Source organism: Amblyomma maculatum, chromosome 7 (assembly GCF_055883805.1).
Source record: "Amblyomma maculatum isolate TAMU_Amacu chromosome 7, ASM5588380v1, whole genome shotgun sequence".
NCBI lineage: Eukaryota > Metazoa > Arthropoda > Arachnida > Ixodida > Ixodidae > Amblyomma > Amblyomma maculatum.
This window is the reverse complement of record NC_139350.1, coordinates 5458912-5480296: the sequence shown is the minus strand read 5'-3', so window position 1 is coordinate 5480296 and position 21385 is coordinate 5458912. Positions and strand designations below refer to the sequence as shown.

Below are 21385 nucleotides of genomic sequence, written 5' to 3'. Positions count from 1 at the left end.
GGAAAAGATGCTGCTGGCATCCATTGCTTAGATCAGAGCCGCTTCTAACTAGTGCGCTCTTATGCGCGCAATTCCGCTCAAATTGACAGTTGCCAAATGCAGTGTCGTCCGTGTCGACGCGGAGAAGCTGATAGCAGCCGCGCATTCGTTCAAAATTGCAATTCCACCACCGCTCGATCTCTCCCTCTCCTTCCGAGAGCGCAAATCCTCGCTCAGTATATTTGCGTGTCGCCAGAGCGCTGTCAGACTGTCGTCGAGTAGAAGCGAAAGTGCCGACTTTCAAATGCCCGAAACACCCCGTGGGAGCAAATATCGGCGCTGCTAGCGAAGCTTTTCACGAATCAGTGATGATATCCGAGCGATTTCCCTACCGGAGACCCTTAAATTGCGTCGCATATGTCCCACGATTCGTTTTTTTTTTCTTTTTGGTTTCCAATTGCCGCAGCGTTGCGCTCTTGCCTTCAGTAGGCCCCGACAGTGTGCTCGGGCAACTAAATATGTCTGCCGGTTGGTTGTATCTGTCCTATGAAGACCAGTGCCTTAAAATCAACTGAATATTACTGAACATGCAATTTATCAACTCAGCAGTATATGGAGTGAATTACCTGGAAGCTTATTACCAAGGTCTAGTAACGCTTGAGGGACGCCTCGTTTTAAGAGCACGATGCGATAGCGCTTATGGCTCCTGGAGGCTGCTCTGCCGCGTAGTATGCATGGATTTTATCGCTCTAATAACTAATCCTTTAATTTTTGCCCCTATTGTCCCACGCATACTCATTAGCATACAGCCGTATGGTACACCATATTATGTGAAAGACCACACAGCATACGAGTTCCTAATAAATCAAGCAGGTCGATTTTACCTACTGCCCAAGATCCATAAGGTTTCCGCAGAAGCATTGTTTACCACAGACATACCAGAAAGACCAATTGTTTCTAACAATAATACGCCCACAGAAAATCTCTCAATATTCCTAAATCACCCCTAGCAGACCTCCCGACCCAGCTTCCTTCGTTTGTGCAGGACACACCTCACTTTCTCCGAATTATTGAGCGTATTAATAACCCCACCAATCTTGCAGATGATTGTATACTTGTCACACTTGACGTCGCGGCACTCTACACTAATATTCCTATCAATGAAGGTATCGACGCCCTCTCCCAAGTATTAATCAACAACCACCATCTGCATGCCTCTGAAGTTTATCTGTCGCTCCTTAAACTAGTCCTAACTTTAAATTATTTCGAGTTCGATTCATCCTATTATTTGCAGATATTTGGAACCAGCATGGGTACTCCCTTCGCGCCGACTTACGCAAATATATTCATGGGAGTTCTAGAACCCAATATACTAAATTCATTCCCGGAAAGGCCACTTATATACCTTCGTTATAGTGACGATATTTTCATGATATGGCAGCATGGATCAGAATCACTTCAGTCGTTCGTCTCGCCTCTTAATAATCATCACACTAGCATTAAATTCACTTGTCAGTTGTCGCAATTGAAACTCGACTTTTTCGGCACCACGGCGTCAGTGGAAAATGGAAAACTTAAAACTTCTTTGTACAGAAAGCTAACGGATAAGCAACAATACCTAGATTTTACGAGCCATCATCCGAGACATTGTGCGCAAGGAATATTTGTAGGACAGGCGACACGACTTAGAAGAATATGTAGCGATGATAGTGACTACCTAAATGAACTACATTCATTGAAAGCAGCACTAATCCATAGAAACTATCCCGGTAACTCCCTTAATATGGCCCTCGAAAAAGCAAGCACTTTAAACCGCAACGATGTGCTCACGAAACGACCAAAGGCCAACACTGAACGCCAGCCTCCTTTTGTAACTAAATACTCCGATGCCCTTCCAAACATAAACAATATTCTGCGGAAATACCAATCCATGCTAACGTGTAATGAACGCCTCAAGAAAATATTTCCGGAGGCACCAAGGGTGACATACAAACGTAAAGCGAACCTCAGGGATATTCTTGTACATTCTAAACTCGACAACAAGCATCCAACACAACCACACCCTTGCTCTCGACCTGGATGTAAGACGTGCAGTCATATAGAAAAAGACACCACGGTTAAAAGCAATGCAAGCGATTTCACTTTTCACATAAAATCAGGCTTTACCTGCACATCTTCAAACGTTATCTACCTTCTAGAATGCTCCTACTGTCGTAAACAGTACGTCGGAGAGACAGGGCTACCAATGAACATATGGCTTAATGGACATCGGGCAGACGCAGGCAGAAACCTTCCGAAAGCAGTTTCCCAGCATTTCAATCAGAAAGACCATAAGTTCGAAGAAATTAAATTATATATTCTCCAGTCAGGCTTTAAACCATCAAGGGACAGAAAATAGACAGGCATATCTAATTCATAAATTTAGAACATTAGAACCAGCAGGAATAAATATATCTAAGGGAATATTAGAATCCCTTAGGTATATCCATCATCATTATCATCATCATCAGCCTGACTATACCCACTGCAGGGCGAAGGCCTCTCCCATATTTCTCCACTTAGCCCGGTTCTGTGCTAGCTGCATCCACTTGATCCCTGCGAACTTCTTAACCTCATCCGCCCACCTTACTTTCTGCCGCCCCCTGCTACGCTTTCCTTCCCTTGGAATCCAGTTTGTTACCCTAAGCGACCATCGGTTATCCTCTCTTCGCTCTGCATGTCCTGCCCATGCCCATTTCTCCGTCTTAATTTCCACTAGAATGTCGGTAATCTGAGTTATTTCTCTGACCCACTCTGCACGCTTCCTATCATTTAATGTTACCCCTACCATTTTTCGTTCCATAGCCCTCTGGGTTGTCCTGAACTTAAGTAGAACTCTCTTGGTTAGCCTCCACGTTTCAGCCCTATAGGTGAGTACAGGTAAGATGCAACTGTTATATACTTTCCTCTTTAGCGATACCGGTAAGCTGCTAGTCATAATAATATTCCCTCTGCATCAAAACTATTCGGGAAAACAATCCCACATAGCGTTAATTTTATAGTTTATTCACAACGCATGTACACTCTATTTCCTTCCGCCATAGCAAAACCTTACACGAACCTCTAAACACATTTCCTCCTTGTAACTTGTTGCTTGAATTTGTCCTCAAACATTTTTTTTATTATGATTTTTTTTATGCGGTTCCCTGTGAGGTTATTATCCTATGACTTTGTACTCCCCCCCCCCCCCCCACCCCGCCCCCCCACCTTTGCAGAAAGTTTTAAGAATTGTCCGCCTTAGATATATGCCTTATCAGGGCCCTTCGCAAAGCCTGTCCTTTGTGAGGTGTATCTGCACCAAACCCGCCTAAGTGGTGACTAATTATCTACGCGGCATTGTGGGTTTTTTTTCCTGGTACTGCCTCTATTACTTCTTTTGCAGGCCACAGGTTGAGATACATACTTAAAATTATTATTTTTGTTTTGTCAGTTGTGGTTCACCGTGCGGTTATTATCCTGTGACTTTGTACTCCCCCCCCCCCCCCCCCCCTTCCCCCTACATTTTAAGAATTGTCCCCCTAGATATATGTCTTATCAGGTCCCTTTGCATAGCCTGCCTCTTTGTAAGGTGTATCTGCACCAAACCCGCTTAAGTGGTGTAATCGCCTACCCGGTATTGTAGTTTTTCCTGGTACTGCCGTTTTTACTTCTTTTGCGGGCCACAGAATCCCTGGTTCCAGGCTGATAAATACATACTGAAGATATTTTTTCTTTCACTTCATGACCAACTTTTAACTTTCTTCTCACCCATTCTCTCCTCCCCACTCCTTCACATCTACTTTGCCCTCCCCAGCTTTTCTTCTTCGGAAACAAAAGCGTATTTAAACCCCTGCCAGTGATGATCGCTATGCTCAGCCGAAGACAAGGCCACTTGTCGAAACGTTGGCTCATCTGCGAACTGAGGCGTACCCGATTTACCCTTGTTCAGTTCTTCTTCATACCGTGCAAACCATCGTTTTCCTTTCATTCTACCTGGATTTCCAATATAACCAAGTCGCACGAACGTGCCTGGGGCCGCAGAGGCGTCTGCTTCAGCACCCAAGGGTGGTGGGTTTTATTCACATCTCGCCATCCCACCCCAAAAGAGCTGCCCCGGTAAGCAGCTCCTGTAAACATGGCTTCTGTTTTCGTGACGCAACCCACCCACCAGTCAGCGACAGGCCATGCCACTGGTACACTACCGCCTGTGGGAGGCATATCCTCGCGATCGTTCGCTTTCGTTCACTACGCCAGCAAGGTCTACATGAGATTTTGATGAAAAGAGGGCTTCCAAAGCTGATACTCACAGACGTGGATACTATCCGCGGCAACGACGTAGAAGCCGCAAAGTTACAAAGAGAAACAGAAGCCCGCTTAGGTGAAGCGGAACATCACTCGCGACGGAACAACCTCGTTTTCTACAATATTGCAGGTGACACTAAACGGCAAAGGCTCACTGGGTCAGAACGAATAGCTCTCTTCCTATTCAATACTCGCGTAAATGTAGGCGTTAGCCATAAAAAAAAAAAATTGCACGAACACACCGCAATGGGCGCAACTCCTTCCAGCTCATTCGCCAAATAATTGTTATATTTATACTTTTTAAACGAAGTGCTAACCCTTCCAATGGCCGACAGCGTTCAGGAGGACTACTTGTGCAACGTCCGCACAAATATATTTGCGAAAGATAAGACCACAAAATTTTCCGGTGCTGTAAAAGATTGTTCACTGGGCCTAAGCAGTATGCATAGCATCTGTTATTGGAGAGAAGCAAAGGAAATTACAGCCGCTCTAGCAAATGTGGTCCATTGCAAAGTGTCTGCGCTAGTATGTTGTGTTTCATTTCGATTCTAGGCTAGTTTTTCAAGGTCTGCCTTCAGGCAAAAATCGTCAAAATCGGTGACTGCTGCCTGCGTGGTAGCGCACCGACAGTAATTCAGGAACAGTGGGTAGCGCAAACGTCATTGTGCCTGAATATATCCACTTTTGCTTACGCTCACAGATTGTAGCAAGACATGAAACACGCTAGTGTGCTTCCCTCTTACGTTCTGTGTACCGAGCGGCCAGCACAAAACCGCTAGCCACTGGGTACATTCAATGTCTCAGTGCCGCACTATTTGCTGAGTAGTCTCGGCTTCCGCTCTGACAGGAGGTAGCTTCATGGTGACATTACCTTGGAAGCTTCCTCCATCGTTTGCTTCTAAGAGAGGTTAAAGGACGAAGCCAACCATCAGTCACCAGAACGTGGTTCTTTCGCAGTGACGCCGCGAGCACATTTGTCTTTTAGCGTACGTGTGATACTAATGATAGATAATCGAGGTGAGAATCGATCGGTGCTTTTCGCGAACGAAGCGAGACAGGCCTGAATGTGAAGCGTTTGGCAGAACTCAGTTTGGCAGGGCCTGCTTGCCGTAGCTGCTCGCGAAGCTCTTCGAAGGGCCCAGCTCGCTGCGCTCTGAAGAGGATGAAAGCGTTTGCAAAAGCATTTACAACAAGCGTTACCTGCTCCAGCACATAGCGGTTCGCTCGCCACGCTTTCAGAACTGGGCGCTGAAAGTATGACGAAACAGGTGAACTTCTTGGCAGCACGAACGATCCGTGCTCGATATTCTTGGCACTTCCATGGGTAGTGTAATTCAGGTAAAAAAACACAAAAAGGTTGAGAACACGGCAGAATCTGCATTGGAGGAATGCGAAACCATGTGAGCTGGCTGCCCTTTAGTAGCTCCTAGAATGTCATGACTCAGCACTTTTGAGTGTCATGAAAGACACCTTTGAGAGTCATGACTAGACACCAGACGTGGCCATGAATTTTATTGGATTGCAGAGTTATGGGCTTCAAGTCATGTAAATTGGACCTCCGACCTGACTGACTCATGGCAAGCGACTATGACTCATGACTAAATTATACTGACTCACAAGACAAGACCTTTATATACCACTTGTCATTACATACGCATGCAGACTACCAGTCTCATCTTAACGTGATGCCATTTCACACGTTTCATTTTGCGGACACGTTTTCGGAAACATAGCCATGTAAGGCATTAGCCCCAATAAAGCGCAGATGCGAGATTCAAACGTCCTAGAGCTGCTTAGAGACAAGCTACGGAGCTGTACGGTATCGTCTGCAGGAACACGAAAAGTAGTAAGAATGCAGCCGCCGGCGCTACCTTCCCGAGGGCTGTACCGGTGGGCGGAGCTTCTGGGCTACCCGAGGAACATCGAACGCCGGACTCCTGTCGGGAAGTAATACGGGACTGCCCGCGACTGAAAACCGAACGTACCCATTGTGTCTCAGCCTAGCAACCAATTAGCCCTAACAAAAGTTTTTCAGCCAATGCTAGCCGCCGTGGGTATGCCGTGGGTATTGAGGGCATCATCTACATCAATAAACCTTGCAACTTTAAAACATGCTGGCTGATCGGCTGTGGCGATAGCATACAGTGCTGTCGTGCACGCACGAAATGCTGTCGTACAGGCACCGCGCACGAAAAGCTCCGCTTTGCTGGCGGATCTTTTCGTGCCGTCGGGGGACCGAAACCCAGTGTCGCTGCAGTTGCGGCCATATTTAATTTATTTCTTACGAGGTCAGAGCCCTCTCCCTCCACGCCTTCCTTTCCCCAAGCGGCGCAGCTGGCGGTGACAACACACACAGCCCTGCCGCCAATTCTGCTGGAGTTTCCTTCAGGGAAGTGGCACGCGGGATGAGGTTTCGTGGCATCTGCCAGAAATAAAATTCTGCGGCACACAAATATGCATGTTTCACATATATTTAAAGGCCTATCGGGATGCAGTTAGGAACCTTCATCCACTTACTGTCCAAATCACCTAATTTCTGAACGCAGAGACACGCGCCGTCTGCTCTAGTAGCTACAGCGACGACACCACGGACGTCTGATGTGGTAGGTACTCTCGTGTGACAAGGAACCGCTTAATAACTTGTCGCCAACACCGATTCGTGCTTATATGATCGACAGCTCAGCTGACTGACGTATCGAGATGTCCAAGGACCAACTCACGCATTCCATTAGAATGCAACTCAAGGCAAGTGTTAAGGTACGAGCCTTAATCTCGTATCTTAATCACTTGAGTATCTTCTGAATTTGGGCACAAACAGCCTAACAATACGCTGATTGGAAATAAATCCTTTCTACTTTGCTGCGGCCGTGAATAAGCGCCCATCAGGGAGAACGTATCACTCTCCTAAAGACGGAAGTGGGAGCGCGCGTATATACAGGAACGTTACTCCATACAAAATGAATCGTTTCAAGTGCGCGAGCCTCATGTATGCATCGAAATAAAATGCGTGTGCAAGACGCGCCGTGGAAACGCCTGCGAAAAGAGCGACAAACAAATGTCCCTAATAATGGTGCAGCCTCTGCGTGTCGCGCTTTGTAGACGTTGCACTAACTGGCTCCGCCTCGTGGCTGTCTCGGATGGCCTTCTTCCCTGTACCTGAGGGAGCCCGAGTGGGTGGGTGGGAGATCAAAAGTCGGAAGTGCCGCTTCACGAAGAGCTCCAAAACTAGGTGCTTCGTTGCGTTGATAAAATTTCCCGAAACATGGCGCTCGCATTGAAATGTCTGCAGACGTGTGCGGGCAGCGAGAAGTCCTCCTCTCTCGTACTCGTCAGCTGACTGCGCTTCTTATGCCACGGCCGGTCACGAGGGGAGTAGAAGAGCGTGCCTCGACACCACCAGTCGGCACGCAGATGCGTGGCGATCCTACAGTTGTAGCACGCAGCCTTCTGTGCACCAGATCCCTTTCAGCTGCTCTATTAATAACTTTCGGCACTTGCGGGCGAAGTTAAATGAAGATGACCCTCTGCGGCTTGCCTCGTACGTCAATCATAACATTCAGTATACCGCGCGTTAATGTGGGGTCAGATGATTCTTTCCTTGCATCCTTCCGTTCTTTATTTCACACTCAGCAACTGTACAGCATGCACGCATCACCCTTAACTGTGTAAAGTGTTCAAGGACTTCATTGGCTTCAAAACAAAGTGACATCTTGATCAGAGCAGCGAGCAGGCTATTGAAATCACGTGTGTGCATAGTGCAGCATAAACCTTAAACCCACACGGGAATTTTAGCATATTTACCGAAAGCTATCGGCTCGGTTAGTTAAATTAATGCAGTGCACGATGCATTCCGCACAATAGGTAAGTAGATTGCACACACGGCTCTTCAAACGTTCTCCAGTTTCTCAGTTTCCCGGCCCGCATTTTTGTACCATGTTCCCCCAATTGTACCTGATTTTGCGCGTTGATGTGGTCAAAATTAGTTCTTTTACATGTATTCAGATTGTCTGCATGCATTTGTTTGCGCTCGTGCAGTAATATTCCACCCTCTTATAGGCGCCAACAATGCATGGGGCATAACTGGTGGCGGTGATTGCGGCTGGAATCGCCCGCTGCATGCGCGGTGTATGCATCGGCAGTCTTGTGGTGCGAATGCCTTATTGCGGAAATGCACATCATCACGACGAGCGACTTGCTTTTGGTGCGTCTCAGGAAGCGACGCCAAAAACCCGCACTTTTCGATTTTGACCGGGCATGTATAATAAAGGAAGCTATGGCTACATTCACCTTCATCCTAGAATCCCGTCAAACGCAGCTTAAACCTATTCGCTCTTAACACAAAAGCAATTATGATATAATTATTAGCGAAATGCCAGTTTGTTTCAGATATTTTCAAACACGCCCACGACCAAACAATCCATGGTAAATGGCTCTTTTTAAAAACTTCAGTTGCAGAACAATAAATATTCATTCCCATCGTCTCGTTTTCTGCCAGTCGCAATAGTGGTTTCCAAGGTCATTAAAAACATTGGAAAAAGAGAGAGAGAGAAAGGCGCAACTTTAGCAAGCACTTTAACTAGACCCGAGTTCATGGAACAACTTCTAGACGACTGAGGATGCCCACCTGTAGTCCAAACACAGTGCAAGATGCATAATGTCAAACCAGAAATCTGAGAAAATTCTGTCGAGGATCAAATGTCGCCAGGTGCCAATCGCCCCCTTACCAATGCACTTGACGAGGAGGCAAGCGATGTTGAATATGCGAATGTTTAACATCGCACTCTCATTCGTCTTCACATCGTCTGCCACACCCAGCTGGGTCCTTTATGCATTCAGGTATAATTCATGCTAATGAAATCACTTTCCATATTGATAATATGTCACTTTATTCAGCTTCTTAAGACATCAAGAACACAGTATTAAAGAATACTTGTGTATGTTTCTGCTGGACATCTATTATTACTTTTGGAGCAATCACCTTCCAAAGGTAGCATGATTTAAAGCTGGGGAAAGTCGTTCCTTTCTTAGATCATGTAACAAAGAATAACCCGTTAACTACCGCCCAATCTCATTAACCAGCGTGCCATACAGGGTCAGGAGTCATGTCCCCTATTCTCAAATAATTAATTTCCTCGACCGTATTTTACCTTTTCGTTTTTCATTTTATTGATTATAAAATTTTCGCCGCAATTTCAGATTTCCTTCTTCCTCCCTCCCTCTCTCACTCTCCCGCGCGAGTCAAAAAATGTTTTCATTCCTCTCAATACGCATTCTATATAAAGGTCCATCCCATGAAAAGGTATTTTCTTTTAAATTTTCAAGACAATCTCGATTCTAACCTTCAATCTGACGCAGTCTTCCTGGAAAACAGAAACGCTTACCATTACAGCTTTCTGCGTAAAACAACAGCCTAACATAACGCAATGGATAAACAAAGTTCTAGCTAACCGCATCTAGTTTGTTTACGTTAATAATGAAGCCCCTAATTTGCGTCCAGTACAGCATCAGGCGTTCCAAAAAGGGTTCGTGCTTAGTGGCCGTCTATTAAAGCGAAGGTCTTACTGCCGGAGTGGCCTGAGCAGAAATTAAACAAAAGTGACACCAAAAAGTACCGTGTGTTTTCATATCAAAATTTTCGCACCGTCCACGCACGATTATCATGTCGCAATACATTGTCGAAAAGCACGTCGTGTCGTATCATGTCTCTGCCTCCTGTGTTCCTTTTTCTTCCACCCTCAAAACCGGCGACCTCTCGTACACCGTCCTCAAGAATGTCCTATCGCCTTAACCGCAGTCATTCGATAGCGGTCACATTTGTCCACACTTCAGCGATGAATAACGGTTTTTTTTTAGATGTTTAATGCATTTGCTTAGTGCATCTGCTTATTGCATCCTGGTGTTTAGTGCTTCGTGTCCAATTGAATGCCTTGTCCGACAGTATTGCTTCATTCGGAGATAGTGAAATGTTCCGCATTTAACTGACGGGTCATCTCCTGTGTTTTACATCACGTTTTCCGCTATATCTATTGGGACGGTTCTTTATATAGTGTGTCTTCCTTATGCTTCGTTTCTGCTTGTTTCGTTTTTTTACTTTTGTATATTTACTTTGTTTTTTGAACGGCCGTTATATATACTTGTCGATCCCTCCTTATGTAAAGCCTTCGAAGCTTGAAGGCTTGAAAAAATGAAATAAAAAGGAAGGCGGTTTTGTGCAGAGTTCACAGTGGTGTCGTGCCATTGCGCTTCACACTTGTATGCGGCGGCGGCGAGGCAAAACGAGCCGCTGCCCCAGCGATGGCACCGGCATCGCCGCCGCCGCATACAATGGAAACATCACATTTCTTCTGATCGAATCAGGCAAGTACTCCAAAGAAGTTTGATATTAAAAAATACTAGCGACAGAATGCTATTTATGTGCGAAAATTGAGCTGCGAGGATTCCACGGTATAGCTGGGAGAAGAATTCTACAGCACGCCGGTAATGTAATACTGTAAGAAACCATTTAAACAAACGTCTGTTCTTCTAAGACAACCTGGTACACAGCGCGAGATGCTCTGAGCAGCGGCGAGGGATCTCCACTAACATTGCATTTTTCTTTTTTGCAGACCTTGATGTAAAAGGTACGCGCACTGGACTCACAATACCTCCATCTCTGTGGGCCTTGTCGATGAAGTGTTGCTTTCTTCTCGCATAGCGCAAACCATGTTAGGCTCGAGCATCGGTGCTCCACTGGTGTCGCCGATCGACTAATTCTCGAATCGCGCGCGCCCGCGAACAGGAAAGAAGAGCGCCAGTAATGGCTACTGTGCGCTTGAGGCGGCAGAGATTATGAAAAGGCCATTTCACGACATGCGGGAGATGATTTGTTGATCCAATATGGCGGCTTTATGATGAACACCAGTCGAAGTCTGCTTAAATACAGTAGCACTTGTGCACTTGTTTCTTATAATGAGCCAAACAGTAACAGGGTTTAAAAGAATAAGCGAATGACAAGATAAAAATTGCCGTCAACCCTTCGAAAAAGGCCGGCTGGAATACGGAGAGTGGGAGCACACTCGTAAAATGATTTGATTTGGTTTGGTTTGTGGGGTTTAACGTCCCAAAGCGACTCAGGATATGAGAGAGGCCGTAATGGAGGGCTACTGAAATTTCGACCACCTGGGGTTTTTTATCGTGCACTGACATCGCTCAGTACACAGGCGCCTAGCTTTTCGCCTGTATCAAAAACGGCCGCTGCGGCCGGCATTCGGTGCCGCATCCTTGGGCACAGCAGTCGAGAGCCCTAACCACTGCATAAGCACAGGAGCGCACTTTTAAATAATTTCAAATCAGGGACATCGAGGAAGATGCTTGTATAAAAAAAATAATCTAGAATGTCGGGCACGCAAGACTCAGCAGCTGTCAATTCATCGTGCTGCTGCATCGCAGAAAGTCCCAGTAGAACACACTGATAGCTACTGTCGTTTGAGTTATGGGCAATAAAAGTACAGAAATTTGCTTTGTTTAGTGCTCATCAACTCTACAGGTGTAAAGCCAGAACAATGCGATCGACGTTCTCCGCGCTCTGCGTGAGCAGTGTGCGGAAGATATGTAATGAACGTAAAGCTGCTATGATGTCATTTTGTACGCCCCATTTTATTTCACTCGTCTATTTGCTTGATTCCAGCGAAGGAAGGGGATTGACAAAGCGCAAAAAGGATCAAAACAAAAATTAATATAGACCAAATCACATCATTTTCTTTGTTTGCAGATTCATACCTCCATATGCGCGCGTTATAAAAAACAAAACTTGCAATCGCAGATGTTGCGAAGCTCTAAACACTTAACGCTAGAAATGTGATCATTAGTTTCGCGTGTTATAGGTATTTAAGAAACAGCGCATGCGTCGTACTTACAAAGGCCTTCGAAGCGGATTATTCTTTCAGTGATGCTGGACTTCAGATATGGAGAGAGCTGTGACGCCCTCGAAGCATTTCCCTGTAGCGTGAACTGTTCTAACCACTTAGTGTGGAGACATCCACGCAAAAGTGCCTCAGCCAGAACCCATGCCAGGTCAATCTCAACTCCACGCTCAGGCAGCCAGCGTGAACTACGCGTGCTCTCTGGTGACATGTACAGTACAGTCCAAAGGGAACGTGCGATCGCTTGGCTTAAACACTTTGCAAAGCGCGGCCGCCGAAACTGGCGAGAAAGGCCGGCATCATGTGTATTCTCGGGAAGAGCAGCCAGCCGTGCTTTCTGTGCATGCACCTTAGAGATCGTTTGTCGCCGGCTGTCTAGGGAGTGCTTTGTAAAGCCCGGCAGCCACGCGGCCTCGTGTTCTGTTTAACAGTGGACCGTATTGTGCATCAGACAGCTTTAGGGTGGCGTAGTACAAAGCTACTTCCCGTTACTCTAGAGACACATTTAATTCGGTGGAGACGAGCTTGCATTTGTTGCGAAGATAAGAGCAATGAATGCGCATGAGAGGGACGCTACATATCTCCCTATGTGTTGCGAGCGTACGCACACTCTGAGTACATTACGCGATGCGTTGACAACATGTGGCCGGCGCGTTTGAGGGCCCGCTTCAGAACAAATGCAAATCGCCGCTGCATTCTCTGGCACAATTGCTCGCTCAAAATCATGGTGTACGCATTTACACTCTGGCCCACGCGTAAACGTATATGCACAATAAGCTGCCGTTTTTCAGTTGATGCGGCAAATTCCAAGCTCTCAAGTCTAACTACTATGCAGTCTACATTTGGGGTACCTGCAACACCTAAAGGAACAGTTCTCCAGTTCTAGCTATCTCGACAAAAAGAAAGGCTGGCTATGCAAACATCCTTGTCGTCAACAATTACGGATAGAAATTTATTTAACCAAGTGCAGGTTTTCATTAGACGGCGACGCTATGTGCATGACCCCTTCATGGTCGCTATACCACGCGGAACGCGCGCTGCCACGCGGTCGTTTTGCGAAAGGTACGCTTAATATGGGTTGTTTTATAACGGGCGATGCCACCGGATACATGAAACAGCAATAGCACCCAGCTTGCTATGTGACTTCCTTTTTGAGTACAGAGTTGACGGAACCCAATGACATGTCGAGTAGCTTACCAAACCTTACACTGAGCCGAGGCTAATGAAGTAGGCGGGTACTGTACTATAGGGAGGGGCACATTTTGGTTGAGCCTTGGGGCTAGTAATCAATCGCAGCGAGAACCGCTGAATGACCAATGTGAATTACGGCGGTTCAAGTATACAATGGAACCACGTAAAAGTAACCTCAGGCGTTGAACGAACTGCCTAGAGCGAAGAGGAAAGACTGAAGGAAGGGGCTCTTAAAGAAGTCGTAGCAAAACTGCGTGATTGGAATTCTACCTCCGACGGAACTGTCCTCTTTTTACAGCAGCCTGCCATTACGTTATGCTTACAGAGCCAGCGATCATTCACGAATGACATATATTTGTAATAGTTTAAGCAAAAAACGCCAATATTCCCCCACGAAGCTCCCAAGGGATACACACTTGATGCTGACATGATCGCCAAATGACAGTCCCCCAAGATAGCCACACGCCACGAGTGTGTCATCCGACAGACGGCGCCACGGGTAAAAACACCCAGTAAAAGCATGAAGTGAAACAGGATAGAACGAGGCGGGCATCGGACTAAATGGCTGATATTAAATGAAATTTTGTTCAGAGAAGGGTATTCAAATACCTCACAGCATGGCATAATCCACAGGCAAGCAACGGCGAATCGTCGACGAACGATGTGCAATCATTGCTGCCACGGTTAGCGCTCCCTCTCCCACCGCGGCGGAGCAAACTGCGATCGCGTTGACCATCGCCGACTCGCGTACGCGCACAGTCCTTAGTGACCCTAAACGTGGAATTCAAAATTATTCGATATACCTTATCTGGCCAACTGCCGCGCGCGTACTCCGCGGCCGCACTCCCGATCACAAAATCCACTTACTATCGGTACCCGATCACGCGGGGAACGAAGGGAACGAAGGGGTCGACCGACTAGCCCAAGGTCTAAACAACCGGGCGCGCGGCTCCACGGATCCAGGGGCCTTCACCGAGGCCCCTTTGACTTTTGCCTAAACCACTAACCTACACAGAGAGACAAGACGACGCTTCCCGCCTCCGCATCCTGACCTTGACAGACCGCAGGCCACCATGCTGCGTAAACTTCAAACAAATTCCATTCTCAGCTATTCGGGATTGGCACTAATTACGGACGGGGACTACGATCCTCTTTGCCCCAGTTGCGACTATGCAGTAACGGCCGCATTGGCACACGCCCTTTGGAGATGTAGGGGCAGACCACCCCCTCGTACCTTACTGCCAGCTCCCTCCGAAGAGACCTTGGACCAACTTCTTGCTTGCTCAGACAAGAAGACGCAGCTGGCGCTGGTCTAGTGGGCCCAGAGCGTCGCCCCACCTGGGGGCCACGCCACGCCGACATGCCTTAATGATCACAGTCTTTTGGCAATAAAAGCAATAAAAGTTGTTTCTCTCTTTCTCTGCCTCTCGCCGCATTCATTTTGTGCCAGCGATGCTGCCACAGCTCGGCAGTGGTCTTCGCTGAGTTCGTAGTTGCTATCGTTAGAAGCACATGTGGGGCTCTCCTTGGTCTCAGTTGTCGCAAAGCGTGGTAAAAGGCAAACATGAGCGAAACACTGCAGCATGCCGCACTGCCACAGAACAGCAGCTACACACCCTTAAAACAGCGTCAATTTGTTTATGACGCGAAAAACTAGTGGACGAACTGTATAATGAAGTCTAAATAATTTAACCCAGAAGATGTGTTGCTCCTTCTGTGTCTTGTGTTTCACCATAGGGTGAGTGCGGGGCGGCATCCAATGTTCCTTGACATTCCAATGGCCATTCGCGAACCTCACTGAGTCAGTGTCGATCGAGTTCAATCGTCATTGAAAACCGCTGGGTGGCAGTGGCCGATCCTCATTGACTTTGATCTTCATCGACGCAATGGGCATTGAAACTGCTTGTGTTACAGGGGTATAAGCGACAACGCCGCGGTTCCCTGGAAACATGTAGTCGACGCAGGCACTTACCGTAATCTCTCTAATGCTTCCCCTTCTCCCTTTTTTTCTCTCTCCAGGTGCGTTAATAACTGCCCATCGTTTACATGGAAGTGTATTCTCATCTTTCGCATCACAGGTAATGCTGAAGCGTTCCTCTTACACGCTGGTAACCGCCCTGAGATTGTTTTACTTTCTTAACAGTATAATCCTATTTTTGTGCTTACGTGCGAGCGCGTTTGCGTGTGTGAAGCCTTCTCGCTAGAGAGCTTATAGTGGATGATGGCAACATCCAGGAGCAATCGGCCAAGACCTATATATGAAGCTTAGATACTTGAATGCCCAAGGCGGGGTCCGTATACCGGCTCTCACCGTAGTAGAACAAAACTATAATGCAGAGTCACCACGCAAGACATTGTGATACAGGCCGCAATCATTATCGTAGTGCCTTGACGCCTACTCTCTTAGCCAGCTTTCATAATATTTCGAAGATTACGGACTCCTCGCATGACCGAGCTGAGGGGTTTTATTAGACTCCAGTGTTTCCACTTTTTCCAGCTCTGCCAGCGAAGAGAAAGCAACGAAAATTCAGTATTCCGATGTTATCTCCCCCACTTGGCCGTCTCAAAATGAATCCTCAATTAAGCGGCTTAGGCGCACGCCGAGCGCTGCGCTGAACGCTAGCCCGCTGATAAAATTAATACCTGGGCGAATCGGCTTAAGGCAGCTCGATGAACGGACAAATAGTGTGTCGATGGCGCGAGCGGAGAAGCATGAAAGAGCGAAAACACCCGCTATTTTAGCTACACGGGATAATTGTTTTTCACGTTCATAGCTTTGCATTAAAAAAAATGCAAAAGATGCACCTGTGCGGTCTGTGCTTGTGTATTGCACAGCTAGCTCGCCTATAAAGAGGACGCGACGGAAGCGATCCAATGCACCCTCTTAACAGGCGAAACTCAACCCACGCGCCTTGACAATTCGGTCTGCTCGGATACGCGTCCGGACTTAAAGGTCCACAGAAACAGTCACCAAGAAGCCACTGATAAACGTGTTCAGTGTGTAGAATGAATCCTTTTGAGCATTAACCTAAAGTATAACGCCTTGGAACAAAGCCAGCGATTTATTAATAATTTTTAAAAACAGCGTTTTTTGAAATTCGCTGTCAGAGAGGACGTCGCTTGGCGGTGTCGCATGGAACTATTTTCTTAAACCGTGACGTCACGGGTGAGTTGACTGGCAAGGCTTGCTAGAAGCTGCCATTCGCTGCGGCAACTGCAGCCATGACGTCACGGACGCACTTCCGGTAGCTGTACAAGTCGTCTGCTCGTGCGCTGCGCGAGCTCCTCAGGCGCCTCCTCAGGCGGTCAAGCACCGCACGATGGCAGCACCTCCTCGACCGCCGTAAACACCGCCGCTGTGGCCCCTCCTCCCGCATACCGTACGCGAACGACACGGCGGATCGTTAGCGCCGATGTCCGAAATAAAGCGCGCTAAAATTTGCTGGCGTCTGGAATACTGAGCCGAATATCAAGTATGAAGCCCTCGTGAGGATCGCTGACCAGCCGCAAATTGCTGGTAAGAGCGATAGCCGTGATACAAGCAAGTTTCTGCTCAAGCCAGCTGCCACTGGTACATTTCGGCTCATCCGATCTGCTCGTACTAGCTCTGCGATTATTGCGTCGTCAGAATTCATTGTATGATTATTTAACTATGGCAGGATAGGATTCACAATAAGGCAGTTTCAAAAGTAGACAATTACGACAGCGTTGATCAGTTCCAAAGCGCCGACCACCGCGGCTTCGAAGCAAAACACTCGCGCGCCCCACCTCCGGGGTAAAGTGAAATGTACGTCAGCCTGCTCGCGGCATCCCGTGCTGCAAGCGTTGCAAACTCGTGTACTTTCATTATAGCTAAGGCCGCGCATTTGTTGACGTTCTTCTCAGCAACAAGCCGTTCAAACGATACAGGCAGGACACGGCTTTAGTACGCAGTCGCTGCGTTGGCGGCCGTAATCGAAGACATCGGGCGGCACAGTAGACATCGCATATTCTATACATTGATCTTTGAACGTGACAGTGGGCAAATTAATAACTTTGTGAAGCAGATCCGCTCGTACGTTTCGCGCACTCGGGCGCCGACGAGTAGCCTCCGTCAACAGACGCCGCCATAACCTCGGCTAACGACGCAAACCGAGGTCGCCAAGCTCGTTTTGCGATAACCACGGTTCGTGGTGTAACCATGGTTTGGTCCGCCGTGTAACATGGGCTAACCACGGTTTCGCGTAACCGCGGTTAGGCCTCATTCTCACAGCCGGTTTTTCTCTCCTCCGTCGCCGTCGCGCCGGCGCTCGCCCGAGAAGGGGAGTTAATGGTGCCAGTACTCCCCGAAATCGGGTGGCCGGCGCCGTGGGGTTTTGCTCCAAGGCGCCGCCGGTCCGGCGAGCGGCGGACTCCGCCCCACGAAAGACGGACCAGTGAGCGCGCTCGCTTCTCTCACGTGACTCTACGTCACGGCTTGCGTGCCGTGACCAAGCGAGCGCCGGCGGAGCGGCCGCGCGGCCATCGCGGGCTCGCAGGCAGACGGCGGTGCACGAACACACACACACACAGAGAGAGAGAGAGAGAGAAAAGCGGGGGTTGCCCTCCTGTATAGTGCCCGCGAAGCGCGCGCTGACAAGAGACAACAGATGCCGTTTCTTTTTTCTTTTTTTTCATTTTTTAATGCATCGGGTGTCGCAGCTAAACATGACCTCCTGCAAAACTTAACGATATTTCAGTTGTATGCTTAAATGGGTGTATCAAAGAAATTTTGCAAATTCTGGCAACCCATTCCTTTATTGATGACAGAGTTATTATATATGTTCCTATAGATTTCTTCGATTTCGCTGACTGCCATGAATAATATTATAGATGTGCGCATTTATGCTGAGCTTGGATACTGGCTTGATATATATCCGTACCCATTTGTTGTTCCGTAATACGTGCGGTGTTTGCACTGAGGCTGACATAAGAAGGCGTTCCAACTCTGAACTGCTGCGAGAAGTCGCGACACTAAAAGCGGAATATAAGAGACGGGTAATTTTTTCTTTTATCTGAGATGCTGAGGTAACACTATTTTCAAGTAGTAGATTTGGAATTTCACTCCCTTTCATTTTGGAGCTACGCAAACGGTACCTCGTTGCAAATAGTTAATCTGGTAGTTTTTCTCGCCAACCTAAGTCGATCCAGACGCAGAACAGGTTCTTGACAAATGGAAATCATGTAAAGCATGTGGCTCACAAGTTGAGCTAAGAGCCATTATATAGATACAACCAGAACCAAAAACAAGTATGGAGTGGCAAACAAGGTTCAAGGCAGTAAAGAAGAAGTCAGAACGACTGTCGCGCAGGTGATGAAGGGAAAGGAAGAGGTAATGGGCGAGGAGCAGAGGAGAAAACTGAACAAAGAAAAGAGAGAGAGAGAGTAAAAAAATGCGAACAGCGGGTAAATGGCACGGCAAGAAAACTTCGTCAAGGGGAGGAGGTCTAAGAAAGCAAGTAAAGAAAAAGCATATCAATGGTGAAAAGAAATGTAAGAAAAGGTCGCAATCTCCCCGCAAGACAGAGAACCCTTTAAAAAAAAAAACCTGTGACGAAACTGCGTTTCAAGAGGAAGCCACCGCTCTTGAAGCCGCATTGCTTGCACTTGCAGGTGATAGCGAAATATTAAGCGCTACCTTAATATCCCGAATGGTGGTATCGACAGTAACGTTTCATTGCTGGTGAACAATGTCTATATTGTTAGTAGTCTTGAGTTGCGTAGAGTTTCGTACAGTATACTGAAGCACCAAAGCACAAGAGGCTAACAAAAAATGGCGATTTTATTTAATTTTGCGATATGCAGGACGTCACAGCTAACCTCGACTTCCGACAGATTTGCGTGAAATATTATTTCAGTCGGCGCCAATCTAACTTGATTTTTTAATGCTTGTATCAAAACCATCTTGCCATGTTGTCGCGAACAATTCTTTTATTGACAGAATAGTTCATTACGTTTTCTCTGATTGTGCTGATTGCGAAGAATTATTTTACTGGAGTGAACATAACTTTCTGCGGTTTAATACATGCTTGCTATAATTATACTCATTTGTTTTGGCGCAGTACGCGTGGTGTTTGTACCGTTACCAAAGCTGAGATGAAACGCTTTCTAGCTCCAAACTGCTGCTAGAGCACGTGAGACAGCACGTTTCTTTTTTTCCCCGTACAGACGCGGAGTACACGACTTCCACCGCTGCAGAGAGGGCAGCCGCCCTCCGTATTTTTTTTTCTTGCAGGAGAAAAAAAAGCGCTCTGACGTAGAGTCACGTGGGAGCGGCGAAGCCCCGCCCGAACAGGTTTGACGGCGTCCGGCGGCCCTTTATGTTTGAACATCGCGGCGCTCCATCCGTCATGCGGTGTCCCCCGCCGGTGCCGCCGCGACGGAGAGGAGCACCGGCTGTGAGAATGAGGCCTTACGCTGCGCGAACTGGCAGACTCCTCAGTGTGCGAGTGAGGACGGGTTGACCCGAGTACACCAGCGAAGGAACGCGCGGCAACCGGAAGTTCGTCGAAGTGACGTATTTCTGGACGGAACTTTGAACTTGCTTGTATTCTTTATTTTTTATGACTCCCTTCGGCGTACGAGTTGAGACGGAAACTTAGAAGGGTCATTTTATATCGCCGATGTCTCTGCTGTTGCAGAAGCTAGATCGAAAATTTTTGCGGGAGAATGATGTGTGGTTCAATATCTATCAGTGTTATGGCGTTGTTTACCCTTCTTGGTGACCCATTTCTGTGGACCTTTAACGTTGTCAGGGCGCGAAAGACGCAACGTGGGAGAATCTGCTGAAGAATTTAGGCAGTGACCACTATGTCGTGAAGACCGCGATAACAGCAAACCAACATCAAGCGCAAGCTCGGCACGGCTAAGATCATCAACTGGCCGGCCTTCCGCAAGGCATACACGGACCTGGAAGGGGGGATTACTTCCATAGATTATTGGTGTCAACAATTCAAAGACATCCAGAAGCAGTACACTCAGAAAGTGGATCACACCGAGCAAACACCAGAGGTGGACCCTCGGCCCCTCAGGCTATGGGAGGCACGCCGGGGGCTCACCAAGCGCTGGAAGAAGCATCGCTTTAACAGGAAACTCAAGTTTAAGATTGCAGAAGTCGCCAAGATAGAGGAGGAGTACGCGACTCAACTGGCCAGGCAGAGCTGACAGCAGTTCAGTAGCTCGCTGAACAGCACCCTCAGCACGGTCAAAAAGTGGCGTGTACTCAAGACCTTCCTCGACCCTACCCAAACCAGGGCCGAAAGCCGGAAACCTATTCGCAGACTCATCCACACCATAGAGGGTACGGAAGAGGAACTGTTAGATAAAGTCAAAGAAAAATGCTACGGCACGACATTGCCTGCGGCATAAGCGAAACCATATCTGGGGAGACCGAACACCCACCTGGACAGGCCAATCACCAGGGAAAAATTGTTCGCTGCCATAAAGGTATGCACGCACAACACTGCGGCGGGTGCATACAAGATCCAGAACGCACTCATATGCAACCTCAGCTACGAGGCGGTCGACCAACTGACCACTTTCCTCAACGAGCACTGGGCCGCATAACAGGTCCTGAAGAGTGGGAGCATGCAGAGGTTGTAATGATCCCAGAACAGGGTAAGAAACTCCAGATCAAAAATATCTGACCTATCTCACTCCCCTCCTACCTAGGAAAGCTCTACGAGCGTGTCGTTACTTGGAGGCTCCAAACTTACATGGAAGAAGAACTGCACCCCCACAGCATGTTCGGCTTCCGAGCTCACTTCTCCACCCAGGACGTCCTCATATAACTCAAAGAGGAAGTCCTCCCCAACGTCCCGAGTGTAGGCGAGAACGCGGTCATGGCCCTCGACATCAAAGCGTCCTTTGACAACGTTAGCCACGCGTCTGTAATGGAACAACTCGACAACCTCCACTGTGCTGAGAAGGTTCACATCTATATGAAGGCCTTTCTCTTCAACCGAACCGCAACGGTT

General features: G+C 47.7%; 1 protein-coding gene and 1 pseudogene across 1 annotated transcript in view; one reads left to right on the top strand and one right to left on the bottom strand.

The window, feature by feature from the left end:
* The window catches only part of LOC146182644 (protein tolkin-like), an 803125-nt gene that overhangs the window by 196418 nt on the left and 585322 nt on the right, over window positions 1-21385 (bottom strand). The window lies entirely within an intron of this gene.
* On the top strand, window positions 1280-15192 carry LOC146182645 (uncharacterized; annotated as a pseudogene).